The 14,515-nt window shown below is 55.5% G+C and overlaps 1 protein-coding gene across 1 annotated transcript in view; it reads left to right on the top strand.

Moving 5' to 3' along the window:
- The window catches only part of CEP192 (centrosomal protein 192), a 1,919,503-nt gene that overhangs the window by 1,484,988 nt on the left and 420,000 nt on the right, over nt 1-14,515 (top strand). The window lies entirely within an intron of this gene.

Here is a 14,515-nt window from a genome sequence, read left to right as displayed (position 1 = left end):
CGCCCGACTGATGTCGGTTACCGATCCCCACCACCGGTGCCTGTATTGCCTTGGGGCCGACCACGCCGACCGGTCGTGCCCCGTCTGCCGGGCCTTGACGTCGAAGGCTAGGCGGGAGCGGTCCCGTAAGCGCCTTGAGGTCTGGCAGTCGGCCCGCGCCGCTCAAGGTCCCGGTCCAGGAGTAGGTCGAGGGACCAGTCGCGGGGCAACAGTCATCGAAGCTCGGCGACTCAACACCATTCGTCGGGCTCCAAGTCCTCAGGTAAGAGGCACAAAAAGTCGAAGAAACGACATCGCTCTTCCGACTCCCCCCGACGCTCGCATGATGCAGCCGGGGGTTCGGGCGACACCACCCCAGTGGCTTCGCCGAGCCACAGGTGCTGCGTCCAGCTCCATACCCGCCGGTCCCTGGGCTGAAAGCGACGCCTGAGGAGATCGAGGCCTTACTCATGGCCATGAGGTCCCTCTCTCCTCAGTTGGTACCGACGCCGCAGGCTCCCGCTGGATCCGGTTCCGGATCCGGGTCGCCGCTGGTCGACCTAACGACCTCGCCGGTGTCGACCCCCCAGGGTGTTGCCCCAGGCGCCGTCCCCGAACGGCGCCGCCCCTGATCCCTCCCTCGGTCCGGATCTGGCGTCGGACCGGCGTCGACCAACGCCGCATTCGATGCCGGCTGAAGAGCATTTCTTCTTTGATCCGGCTCCATCCTTTGACCCTGAATTTCAGGAGGTGAAGGACGAGGAGGATTGGGAGGGGTCTAAGGACCCTCTGACACGTGAGTGTCAGTCCTTTCAGGACTGGACAGAGGAGCTAGGGGAGGCCAGTGGTCTCGACACTTCCCCTGACTCTGGCTTTGTCTCCCCTCCTACCATGGCTGTGGATGAGGGGGCTGCTTATAGTGTGGTGCTGACGCGGGCAGGCAAGGCCTTGGCGCTTACGCTCCCCGTCGCTACTATGAGGTCTAACATCCTCACTGAGGTCCTTAAACCGCTGACAGGCTCTCCGGAGCCTCTGCTGCCGTTTAATGAGGCTCTCATGGACGTCCTGTTGGGCACCTGGTCCAGGCCTGCTACAGGCCCCCCTGTGGATAGGAACGTCGCCAGGTGCCACCGCCCAGCTCCGGGCGGCCCTAGCTTCCTGTCCACCCACCCCATCCCAGAGAGCCTGGTTATCCAGGCCTCTACTTCCCAATCCGCATTCCCGACTGCACCCCCAATTCGGGAATCCAAAAGGTATGAACAGTTTGGTAAGAAACTGTTCTCGTCCCTCAGTTGTGGATTGCGGTCAGTCAACACCGCTTGCCTTTTGAGCCATTATTCCACTCTCTGTGGGATAGGGTTGTGGCTGTGCTGCCAGAGTGCCCGGAGGAGGCCCGGGCGAAGCTCGCTCAAGCCCTCGCGGAGGGACGATACGCAGCTCGGTATTCCATTCGATGTGGGCTGGATACCCCGGACTCGCTGGGCAGGGCGATGTCGACGACCGTGGCGGTTCGCCACCATGCTTGGCTGAGGTCCGCCAACTTCTCGCCTGATGTCAAGAACACCCTCATGGACATGCCGTTTGATGGCAGCCACCTCTTTGGTGGCAAGGCAGCTCATGCGCTTGAACGCTTCAAGGACTCAAGGGCTACGGCCAAGTCCTTGGGCCTCTCGGGCCAGCGTCAGCAGCAGTCTGCCTTTCGCTCCTTTCGTGGTCAAGGAAGGGGCGCCCCTTCATGCCCTGCTAGTCAAGTGCAGCAGTCTAACATCCGTAGTTAAGAGAAAGGGGTAACCCTGTGTCCCTCAGAACCTGGGTCAAAACGAACACCACAGGCCCAGAAAGACCAGGATCCGGATAGAAACTTAGGAATCCTTAGTTCAAAAGCATTATATGGCCTTTGAAGAAATTTGTATATACTTGTACATAGACTGCCATTCACTGAGCACCCTTCACCAAAAGTCACTATTTATTTGACAGTCACTACAAGCATTGAATGTTATCTAAGAATGATTATAATTCAGATACCAAATGTTTGAAAACCTTTAATACAATTGATTGAATACATGACTTATTAAAGCTTTTGAGCATTCATTTATTTATTTTTTGGACTTGTATCAGAGAGTTCTTGTTCTCATTAATTGAATGTTTGCAAAAGTAATTGGTCCGACCCAACAGAACCACTTTTCTTGTAAAGCAGTCTAACATCCAGCGCGGCGGCGGACGTGGTAACCGCCGTGGCGGCGCCAGGAGACAACGGCACGACCAATCCACATCCACCCCGCAGCATCCGCCTTAAAGCCCTCCTAGTCCAAGCTTTCAGGCCCATTTGCCTCCTCCACTGGCGCACCATCACTACAGACAGGTGGGTGCTGCACATAATCTGAAGGGGCAACCCCCTCCCCTTCGAGGTGTCCCCTCCAGCCAGGCCACCGCAGTACCACCGCGTGTCGGGGGGTCACTTGCAACTTCTGCAAGAGGAAGTGTCGGCCCTCTTGGCCAAGGGGTCCATCGAGCGCGTTCCTCGGCCAGAAGTAGGATGTGTTTGCTATTCCCACTACTTTCTGGTTCCCAAAAAGGGCAAAGGGGCCCTACGCCCTATCTTGGACCTACGGAACGTCAATGGCTTCCTCCGGTAGGAGAAGTTCAAGATGCTGGCTCTGGCTCAGGTCTTAGCTGCCCTGGACCCCGGAGACTGGATGGTTGCGTTGGACTTACAGGACGCGTATTTCCACATCCCCGTCCTGCCGGCCCACCGGCATTACCTGCGGTTCATGGTGAGCCACGAGGAGTTCCAGTTCACCGTGCTCCCCTTTGGCCTTACCAGCGCCCCATGGGTGTTCACGAAAGTAATGGCGGTGGTCGCAGCTCATCTGCGCAAGTTAGGGGTGTCAGTCTTCCCTTACCTCGACGACTGGTTGTTGAAGGCGGGCTCTCCCCAGACAGTCGTCAGCCACCTTCAGACTACGGCCGACCTCCTGCACTTGCTGGGGTTTTCCATCAATGTGCCGAAGTCACACCTGCGTCCCTTTCAAAGGCTCCTCATCATCGGAGCGGTTCTGGATTCTGCGCAGTTTTGGGTTTATCCTCCCGATCAGCGGGTTCGGGATATGCAGGCTCTGATTCCGATCTTTCAGCCTTTATCCCAGGTCTCGGTCAGGTTGACGCTGCGGCTTCTGGGGCCTAATGGTCTCCTGCATCCTTCTGGTGCATCACACCAGGTGGCGGATGCTGGCTCCGCAGTGGGACCTGAAGTTTCAGTGGGCCCAGCATCAGGGCAACCTGTCCCACCATGTCCTGATATCGGAAGGCACTGCTAGACAGTTGCAGTGGTGGCTCACAGACCGCGATTGGGTCAGCGGCGGATCCCTCTCCCTTCCCCAACCGGATCACGTAGTCGTGACGGATGCGTCCCTCCTGGGCTGGGGGGGCCAAATGGGAGAGGCAGAGATCAGAGGACTCTGGTCTCCTGCGGGGTCCTGGCTCCACATCAACCTTCTGGAGCTGCGGGCGATCTGGCTCGCACCGAAGGTATTCCTCCCCTCTGTCCGGGGGAGTGTAGTGCAGGTGTTCACGGACAACACCACCACCATGTGGTACTGCAACAAACAGGGCGGGGTGGGGTCGTGGACCCTTTGCCAGGAGGCTCTGAGCCTCTGGCACTGGCTGGAACACCAGGGCGTCACTCTGGTGGTTCAACACCTGGTAGGTTCCTTGAACGCCAGGGCGGACAAACTCAGCCGTTGGTGCATGATGGATCACAAATTTTTCTGAACTCGGACGTGGCCTCTTTCGGCAGTGGGGAGAGCCTTGATTAGATCTATTCACCACAGAAGAGAACGCGAAATGTCATCAGTTCTGCGCGTTGGAATTTCCAAGGCGGCACTCGCTCGGTGACGCTTTTCGTCGCGAGTGGAGTTGCGGTCTATTGTACGTCTTTCCACCTATTTCACTTCTGCCCAGAGTGCTGAAGAAGATCAAGCGCGACCGGGCCCAAGTCATCCTTGTGGCTCCGGACTGGGCACAAAGATACTGGTATCCCAAGCTACTCAGCATGTCAGTCGATCCCTCAATTCTTCTGCCTCTTCAGGAGGACCTTCTGTCGTAGCAGCAGGGGACGGTCCGCCATCCGAACCTGACCAGTCTCCACCTCTATGCTTGGAGATTGAGCGGCGACAGTTGAGGCCATTTGTCTTGCATCCTGAAGTTTGTACTGTGATTCTGGCAGCCAGGCGTCCCTCCACGAAGTCGGTATACGCCTGCAGGTGGAACAGATTTGAGGCATGGTGCACAGCAAAGGCTGTGGATCCACTCTCTGCCCCCATTTCTGAGGTTCTCCTCTTCCTTCTTTCTCTTGCCCAGCAGGGCTCTGCTCTGGGCACTATCAAGGGCTACCTATCTGCCCTTTCCGCCTTCTTGAGGCTACCTGATCAGCCTTCTTTATTCAAGTCCCCGATTATTAACAGATTCTTGAAGGGCATCACTCATATGTTTCGCCCTGTTCCTTTTGTGATGCCCCAGTGGGACTTGAATCTGGTTTTGACTTACCTGATGTGCTCTCTCTTTGAGCCACTTCATAACTGTCCTCTTCGCCTTCTTACTCTGAAGACTGCTTTCCTGGTTGCCATCACCTCTGCCTGGAGAGTGAGCGAGCTCCAGGCTCTTTCTTCCAAGCCTCCTTTCCTTTCTGTCCATCCGGACAAGGTTGTGTTGCGGACAAGACCCTCTTTCCTGCCCAAGGTAGTCACAGCCTTCCATATCGGGCAGTCCATCACCTTGCCCACCTTCTTTCCGCCTCCGCATCCCTCTAAAGAGGAAGAGCGGCTCCACCGTCTGGACCCAAAAGGTACGCTCTCTTACTATTTGGATCGCACACGCCAGTTCCGGGTGGATGACCAACTCTTTGTTGGTTATGTGGGTGCTAAGAGGGGACTGACGGTGCACAAATAGACCATTTCTCGGTGGGTCGTGTTGTGTATCAAGACATGCTACTCTTTAGCTAAAAAGAAGCCTCCTGTTGGGCTGAGGGCCCATTCCACTCGGGCCACCGCGGCTACTACTGCCCTGGGCCGGAGAGTCCCCTTGCAGGACATTTTTCAGGCAGCTACATGGGCCTCGCTGCACACGTTTGCAAGACACTACTGCCTGGACAGCCAAGTCCGGAGGGATGGCTTCTTTGGCTGTTCTGTCCTCCAGGACTTTCTGGTGTGATTATTGGTATTGCTGGGGTATCTATTCTAAGGTAAGGAATCTAATACTAACCTGTTTCTTTCAGATGCACAAGTTACTTACCTTCGGTAACGATATATCTGTAAGAAACAGTAGTTAGTATTAGATTCCTTACCGCCCCACCCATCTTCCCCGTTCTGCGAACCGATATCTAGGGTTAAGGTCATCCCTTTTCATGGCCCTAGTTTCATGTCACCAGTGTTGGTTTTTATCATGGCTCTGCGTTTCTGGCGTGGAAAAGCTGTGTATAAGAACTGACGTCTGCGCGCGGAGGCGGTGTCTAAGTACTCCGACGTCATCATGGCGTCCACGACGGACGCAGAGCCTCGGACCACGCCTACCGACGCGCATGGGTACTGCTACGCAAAAATTTACGGATCCAGTCTTGACGCCTGGGAATATTCTAAGGTAAGGAATCTAATACTAACTACTGTTTCTTTCCGATATATCGTTACCGAAGATAGGTAACTTGTGCAATGGGGAAGGGGCGGGACAGCGTGCCATTAACGAGGACCTGTGCCCGGGGACGGTGAGATAGTAACTGCACCAGATTGCGAAAAGGAGTGCCAAAGCCCATCTGGTCCAACACGCGTCCAAGTAGCTCCAGTCGACAGAGTCGCAAGCCTGCTCGAAGTCAATAAGAAGGGACAAGTAGGGGGGGTCAGCAGGTGTCGATTCGCAAGGGCAAGGTGAAGAGACCGTGTCTAGTCCCTCGGAGAGGCATAAAGCTGCATTGGTCCGGGTGAACAAGTTGAGCTAAATGCAGGCGTATGCGATTGGCCAGTGCGGAAGCAAAGATCTTGAGCTCCGTATTGATGAGTGAAATGGTACGGTAGTCAGAGCAGCGCTGCGAGGGGGGCTGGGACTTGGGAATCACTACAATGGTAGCGAGGTCTGTCTCTGGCCGAAATGAGCCGCACTCTGTACATTGCTACTAGAGGTGAAAGCATGATGTTGCGATAGGACGAATAAAACTCCAGAGGGAGTCCGTCCGGCCGAGGAGTCTTACCCAGCCGCCAAGCGCGAAATAGTCAGACACCTTCTCAGGGGTGAGCGGGAAATCCAATGCAGCCGCGTCAGATTCGCTAAGGCGCGGTAGAGGGAACTCCTCCCGTTGGAGGAGGTCAGAGAGTGAAAGGCCAGGTGGCCGCACAGAGTATAGAGTAGAATAGTAAGAGGCAAAGTACTGGGCTACTGCCACCGGTTTACAGTGGAGCGTTCCGTCTATGTCTGCCATTTCAGGTATGATACGGTTGGCTATGGGATAAGTGGCGAGGCGATGGAAGAGCTTGCTTTTTTGTCTCCCCAGCCATACATTCGGGCCACAGACGATCTCCAAAGAAGGTTTGCAGTTTCCAGGGAGGTCTGTCGAATCTCATCCTGTCGGAACGCCAGTCTCCGTTCCTGGACTTCAGATCTATCCTCGGGGTCCAGCGCCTCAATCAGGGTGGCTTGTGCTTCCAATTGTGTAAGCTGGGAATCACATGCCTCGCTGGTGAGTTTCAGCTGGCCTTTGGCGAACCCCCTAATAGTGGCCTTACCGGCCTCACAAAGGGTGCGAGAGGAGGACACAAAGCCTTGGTTAGTGGCAAAGTAGGCACCGAGTTCAGCAGCTATACTGTCCTTGAACTCCTCGTCTTGGAGGAACCAAGCATTGAGTTGCCAGAGTTGCCGGGAGGATGGGGGAAGGGCCCCTATATGAAGTAGCACTGGGGAATGATCCGACAGGCCCCTTGGGAGGATAGAGATTGCCAGGAGCGCGCAGCAGTCCTGAACCGGCAGGAAGGCGTAGTCTAGGTGTGCATGGGTGTGGTGAGAGTCAGAAGTGTGGGTGTAGTGCCTAGCAGTCGGGTGCCCCTGTCTCCAGGCATCCCAGAGACCCAAACTGGCCGCTCACGAAGAGAGGAGATTGGATTGAGCAGTCCTGGAAGTAGAAGGAGAGGACGCAATGTCAAGGCATGGGTACATAATGGTGTTAAAGTTGCCCCCCACCACAGTCAGTCCCAGGGGCAAAGCCGCAGTCAGCGAGGTAAGTCCACGGAGTGTAGGGGCCAGCAGAGCAGGAGGGGAGTAGACAGAGAGAAGGTTAAGTGGGCGATCCCCAACGGTTCCTTCCTAAAGAATAAAGCAGCACTGAGGGTCATGTGTCACCTTATGCGCCACTAGGGGAAGAGCACGACGCGCCAGAATGGCCACCCCTTTGGACCCCCTACAAAACCCAGAATGCCAGACAGTGCCATAACCCATAGCGGGCGAGGAAGGGGCAATGTTGACCTAGCAAATGGGTTTCCTGAAGCATGAGTATGTCCACCGCTTGACGTTGGGCGTATCTTAGGACGGCTGCACACTTGATTTTATCTAAGAGGCCGTTAACATTCCAGGACACTAGACGGAGTGATGAGAGCGCGTTAGAATCGCTAGGGAGGGGGCCGGGCAACGGGGCAGCTCAGCTAGGGTAGTGGAGGTGTGTTAACGGCCAGGGCCCGTGGATAGGGAAGCGTAGTTGTGTGCGAAGAGTGTTCACCCAGGTGTAACGGAGCAAAGGTGGTGCAGAAAACATTAGCTGTAAAAAACAAAACAAACCGGAGCAGGAGCTCCAACCCCTCCCATCCCCCCACCCCATGCTTCAGGAACAGAAGCATCTGTCGCCTGAACAGTAACAGAGAACTGAAACACCAAGCAAAAAACGCTTGGAAACTAGGAAAGTCGTGGAAGACCCCTCCTCATTATAGGATGTCCATGTCCTATACCATCGATGAACAGTTTGTGACCCATTGGAATACTGGTCTCTGTCACTGGTCTCAAATAACCCCAACTGGGAGCCCCAAATATCATGTGAAAAGCTAACATTGCTGTTTTGTGATCAGGCCGGACCGGTGAGCAGCATAGGGCTGTGGGATAGATCGGTGTCTGGAAGATCTATCAAGGACGGTCGAGGCGTAGCCATACTGGGATCGATGCAGCCCAAGGAGCCAGAGCGCCGCCTGGCCGGAGAGGCCTCCCTGGAAGGCCCAGGCGCGTGTCCCTGCGAGAGGCCCGTCGGAGAGTTCAGAGTGCGCACGTCCCTGGTCCCTGCGCCTCCCAGAGCGCCTGCGGCTCGGGCGATGAGTCGGACCTTCCGGCCGAGTGCCACTGGTGGCAGCGGGTGGAGTGTGATCCTGAGCAGGCATCCGCAGCGGGTGCTCCTCTGTTGCCCATTGTAGGAGAGTAGGGTCTGCAATCCTATGGTCACCCCAGCTTTTTGCTTCACTGGTTTACGACTTTCCCTGGCTGTGGGCCTGCTAATCAGACCCACAGCCTAGATGTTCTCTCTCTAAATTGACATCCATGTACCTTAGGTGTATTTACCAATTGGTATTGGGTCACTCTTGTAAGTCCTTGTACAGTGTACCATAGGTACCCAGGGCATAAGTGTACCCAAGGCCTACCAGGGGCTGCAGCATGTATTGTGCCACCCCTGGCTGGCCATCTAAACAGACACAACTGGCTGGTAACACAGCTGGGCAAGGTGGTGTAATCACCCTTTGCTTTAGATATAGTATACCTATATCTAACCCCAAAATGGACACATATACTCCTAAAAGTCACTCCTATGGCAGGTCTTATCAATCCTGAAGGCAGAGTGCTTGGAATTATGTGAGATGGTTCTCTAGCATGAGCTGAGCCTGTCTGCAGCTTTCGGAACCATGTCCTTATAGCTGTTCCATGATAACGCTGTACCATATACTCTTAACTGCATTATAATCCTCGTGGTTATTGCTAACTTTGGCATAGCATTATCAAAATATGTCGAGTATGGTGTCATACGAATTGGAATACTACCCCCTCGCCAGTTCTGGCGACGGGGGTAGCATTCCCCCCTTTTAGAGGGACACAACATGTATGTAACTAAGAACCCCGGTTAAAGTTAACCCGAGCCTCAGCATCACAAAATGGATGCTGCCACCACAGACACGAGTCTGACCTCCTGCTGCTGGGAGTCCTTCCAGCGAGGGAGGCCTGGACAAAGGGTTTCCTGCCTTGGGAGGTGCTAGCACCACCCTAGACAGGATTTTGTGTATTGAGGTAGGCCAGGCTGAAAGGAATGAGACATGCCTGGGGCACACAAGGTGTCCCTGTGCATACCCCGGTTCAAACCAGTTGCTGGAGCACTCCAGCCCCAGCTCTGGCGCGAAACCGGACAAAGGATAGGGGTGTAACCATTCCCCTTCCTGGTCCCACCCATGGGAGGGACCTAGTCACAGTACAGCCCCCTTTAGCAGAATAAAGGTAGGAGCTGGTCCCATTCCAAATTAGATTATCCTGAATTGAAACTACAAAGAAACAACTCTGGACTTCGACGTTCTGCTCCACAGAAGACTGATGAAAATCTCCATTGTGGCCAAGGAGAGACCACCCTGCACAAGCAGGCACCATCAAGCGTCCTAGCGGTTCACTTTGTCGTCCTTCCTGCTGGAGCCAGACTTCAGAGCCCGACGAGACCCGGACTTCCAGACCTCTCCGACCTCAACTCACATCTGCAGCACAGCTGAGATCCGTGGGTGCGACAAGACACGTGGGACCGGCCATCTTGGAGAAACTGTACTTGGCTTCCAGCACGACTTCAGAGGCATCCTCGAGTAAGTGCTTTGAGGATTGAGAAGCCCCAGCCCTGAGCAGCTCCTGCACAGAAGACCAGCCCTCCAGCATCCACGAGATCTGCGTGGGGCCCTTTTGCTTGATTTGCTACTCGACGCGTTTTCTGGTCACTTGCCGGCTGGCTAGTGGCCTCCTAGACGACGATCCTTAAAATCTACACCGCTGGTCTCGTCGCTCCAGACTGGCCCTGCAAAGGAGAAGCAACCCGGACCCTCCTGGTCCTCACCAGACGCCATCTTCCATCACCGCGGGGGTTGCCTTTGCCAAGGCCTGTTGACTCCAAATCCGGATCAGACACCGCCGACAGCAGCTCGTGCCTCCATCCTGGTCGTCGAAGACACCTCCTGGTTCACGTGGCTCCAGAGACAAGCGTCCACTCTTCACCTGATCGCGGCGACATCCTCTGGTTCCTTCCTGGTTACACTCCAGTCACTGGCTAGTGACTGTGAACACTGTCCCCTCTGCTTTCAGATCTCCAACTTCCTTGATCCACCCTTGGATCACTCCGGACATCTTCCTCCTGGTCGCCTGCAGCATCTTTCTTCAAGGCTCCATTGACTTCAACGCGGAAACCCGACACACTTTCACACCTATGCACCCGCAGCCGGTGGGTGAGGTAACAAGAGCATTTCGGTGCTCATAGCTAGATTGACTCTTAGTGTCCAATTATCCTGTAGTTTTAGTCATAACCAGTCAGACCTGTCCGTACTCACCTATTTTGTAACTTGTTCGTGCCCATTGACTTTGTACCTCATCTCGCGTGTGAGTTCACACTCTGCACACGCGTCCCGTGGGCCTCCTGCTCCTTACATAAAGTTAGGGTGTTGTAGTCCCAGCTACCTACAGCCTCTGGGCATCTTCATTTCTTCTATCGATTTCCTTATACCATTTACTTAGTATATAGTTTGTCGTGCCCCTAGGGCACCATTGTAATTTGTGCGAATTATTGTATTTTTCTTAAGAGTCTTGTTATGTGCTTAGCCCTCTGATCTCATAAAGAGTTCAGAGGTGTTTTGTTAGTAATAAATATATTGTTTATTTTCATAACAACCTGTGTGGTGTCCTTTCATCTGGTATTCAAGGGGTTATATGTGGTAAAACAGCAGGCTTCACATGCCAAAGCATAGCCTAAGACTGCATTGTCCATTCTACCATTAGGATAGCTGGTCTATAAGGTTGACTTTACAACCAATCACCATAAGGGTTGTTTGGACTGATACAAGGTGATCACTAGAACTAGTGAGCATCATATATCAGGCCAACTTCTCACACCCATGTCCAAGCCTCCTCTGGAGTCTCGAAGAAGATGGATTTGTCCTGAAAGAGTACTCGCAGCCGCGCAGGTAAGAGGAGCCTGTATTGAATGTTAAGCGATTTGCAGCTTCTGCTTGACCTCGCCAAAGAAGCATCGGTGAGATTGGACCTCCCGGGTGTAATCAGGGAAGACCATGATTGCCAGATTCTTGTGTCTGATCTGCTGCTTCTTCTGGGATTCGGCCAGGAAAGCGTCTCTGTCCTGGTAGTTGATTATCCGCAGAATAATTGGTCGCAGCTGGGCACCCGGCTGCGGCCGGGGGCAAACGATCTGTGGGCCTCTCGATCGTGAACCAGGGGGAGAGCACTCTCTCGGGCATCCAGCAGCTTTATCCAGCGCTCCACAAAGGCCGCTGCCCAACCTTGTTCCACATCCTCAGAAAATCCAACCAGGCGAAGGTTGTTGCGGCGGGCCCCGTTTTTGCATCCTCGGCCTGCCGGTGGAGTTCCTGCGTGTGGGACTGGAGCCGATTCACCTGGGCCTTGAGTTGCTGATTGTCGTCCTCCACGGCCGACACTGGGGACTCCGCCTCCTCAATCCGAGCATTAGCGTTGCGAAGGTCCAGCCTGATCAGTGTTTTGTCGACACGGACCTCTGCAATCTTGCCCTCGACTGAGGACTGCGACTTCTGGATCGCCTGGAGAATTACCGGTAGGTCGGGCGCAGCAAGGGCACCAGCAGGACCACCGGTAGCCCCGGCATCAGTGGTGGTGAACCAGTCCATTCTGGTTTGAGTAGCCGGGGTCTTGGGTATTTTATCCCGGACCATGATGACCTCCAGGCAGTATGGGAAGGGGGGCAACGCTTCCCCGGGAGCCGGAAAGAAGATGGAAGAGGGAGGCCTAGGGCGCAACCGGCTCCCGCCGCCCCACTCCAATCCAATTGTACTCCGCGGGGCCTCAGCTGACCGCAAAACAGCTCCTGGGTCATCAGATCACCAAGGATGGAGGCCAGGAGGGTGGGGGCGCATCGGCCCCGGACCCGCCGCGCGGGAGGCCAAGGTCATCCCCAAAGGCAGAAGCAGGGTGTCATGGCTCCAGACTACCGGATCCAGTGATGGGGCCCACTACCAGGACCTCCCGCCGTCCGAGCCGTGCGGCCCATCCAGAACGCCAGGCAGCGGCCTCAGCTCAGAGCCCCTGCACCAATCGGGAGTAGCAAACCAGGAGAGCAGGCCCGGCCAGCGCCGGCCCTCCCCTAGCGTAGAAAAGAGCAGAGCCCCCGCCGGGAAGCCCAAGCACCACTGCCCGAGGTGGCAGTCGAGGAATCACCGACCCTCAGAGGCTCGAAGGGAGTGGGGGAGGGGAAGAGGTCCGGAACAGGCCCAGGGCTCCGCGCACCGGTCCCTCCTGACGCCCGACTGACTGCCGACCCCCCTCCCAGAGGCCTGCACCCCCACGTCCATGTGAACACCTCCTCACCTCTCAGACGCAAGTGCAGCACAGTCCAGGCCTCCAGGAGCTTCAGGCAGCGCCCCGTCACCTCCTCAGTGAAGCTTCATAGGTCGCCTGCAGGATTGCTGTCAGCAACCTCCCACGCCAGCCTCCGTCGACAGCCAGATCCACCCCAGACTCGCAGCAGCCCAGAGGGCCCACAGAAGCAAGGCGGTGGCCCCTACAGCATGAAGGCTAGCCTGCCGGCCCACTGGGAGGGTTGGTGGTATGAGGAGCGAGGAAAACGCAGCCCCTCAGTCGGCACCCGAGGTGGCTCCAGTCAGGCCCAGGCTCCCGAAGGCAGGGTGTTAGAAATGGGATTTCTGGTTGGCAAAGGTTTGCGCCAAAGCCAGGCAGAAATCACCACTCTAGTCAGGGCAAGGAAGTCACCCGTCAAAGATAACCCCTGCTCACCCCCTTGGTAGCTTGGCACGAGCAGTCAGGCCTATCTCGGAGGCAATGTGAAAAGCATTTGCACACGCACCCACCAGCCACAAAATCCCAGGCCCCCCACAAATGGAACTCCACACCAGGTTATACATAAAAATAGCCTTTGTATTATACCAAACACATTAGATAATAAACACACAATTTACACTATGTCACTGGCACGGGCTGAATTTACAAGGGATTATGTACATAGGACAGGGCCACATGGACCACTGTCAGAAATAAGCACTTAGTAGAACTAGCACTTGGAACATAGAACAAGTGTAGCACCAAATAGCAAATGTAGCACACAACCAGTAACCACTGATAGAAGGTAAGTACACCCTACGCAATCCTAAACACTTTAGGCATATATCACGCAGGGAACCCTGAACTCACTAGCATAACTATACTAGGTAAAACAACCTCTTCAGCATAAGACACATTTAGAGGCATCACAAGCATACAGGCATTTGCAGATTATGCATAAATTACAGTAGGTAAGTATCACATTTGCGCAAAAATCACATGAGGCAAAAACATGTACCCCACGGAAGGGCACAACACGTGAACCTGTCCCCAGGCCAACTTGGCCTCTCAGGGGCTGAAACGCCCTGTGTCCAGCAAAGCCAGGGCAGGCTGCGCAGGCAGCAACAGAAGGATGCGCAGAAGAACAGATGTAAACGAGGCAGCTGCCCACTAAGTGCTGGGCGGCTGGAAATAGGAATGCGGCCTGGGCTCTCAGTAGCCCTGGGAATAAATGTGCCACATTGGAGCCCTCTGGCTCTGGAGGCTCACCAATGCCCGCCAAATCACGTTGGAGCCACGGGGCTCTGACTGAAATAATGCTGACAACCGGGGTTGCTCTACCATGTGAACTGCCCCCGTGGATGTAGGAGCCTCTTGGGCTCTATAAACCAAATGTGCCCTGGAGCCTCGGGGGCTCGAACTAACCAAATGCTGCCACAACTGTGGGAGTGGTCCGCTGTCAGCCAGAGCCGCTCTACCACCAACAATGCCCGGAATCATTGGAGCCTCGTGGGCTCGAGAAATAAAATGCCCACTGGCGTCGGAGCCCCGCTCCGGGACTCCTACGTTGCCAATGTGGCCCAACCCAGAAGGTAGCCCCGGCAGGAGGGGAGGGGAGGGGAGGGCCGGGCACCGGCAATGTTCCCCGACGCCCCCTTCACCACACTGAATCCCCGGGGCCCCACTCACCGGCTTCCAGGACGCCTCGTCCGGGCTGCGGCAAAAGGCGGGGCTCTCTCTTCCACATGAGAGCACCACTGACCTCAGGAACACTTCTCCCGGGGCTCCCTCTATTGCATGGGAGCCCCACACCACTTGTGCTGCTTCCTCTTCCGCCGGCCCAGCTGCAGGCCCCTCCCACGTCACAGGCAACCTTCCTGACTTCCGGACGGCCGCGGCTGGGCGGCAGCAGCGGCGATCTTCTGCTTAAAGCGAGGGGTAGGCTCCCTGGGTGCCGCGGCGGAGA

Source organism: Lissotriton vulgaris, chromosome 4_1 (assembly GCF_964263255.1).
Source record: "Lissotriton vulgaris chromosome 4_1, aLisVul1.2, whole genome shotgun sequence".
Taxonomy (NCBI): domain Eukaryota; kingdom Metazoa; phylum Chordata; class Amphibia; order Caudata; family Salamandridae; genus Lissotriton; species Lissotriton vulgaris.
Note: the sequence above shows the minus strand (reverse complement) of the source record. Positions and strands in the feature narration are given on the sequence as shown.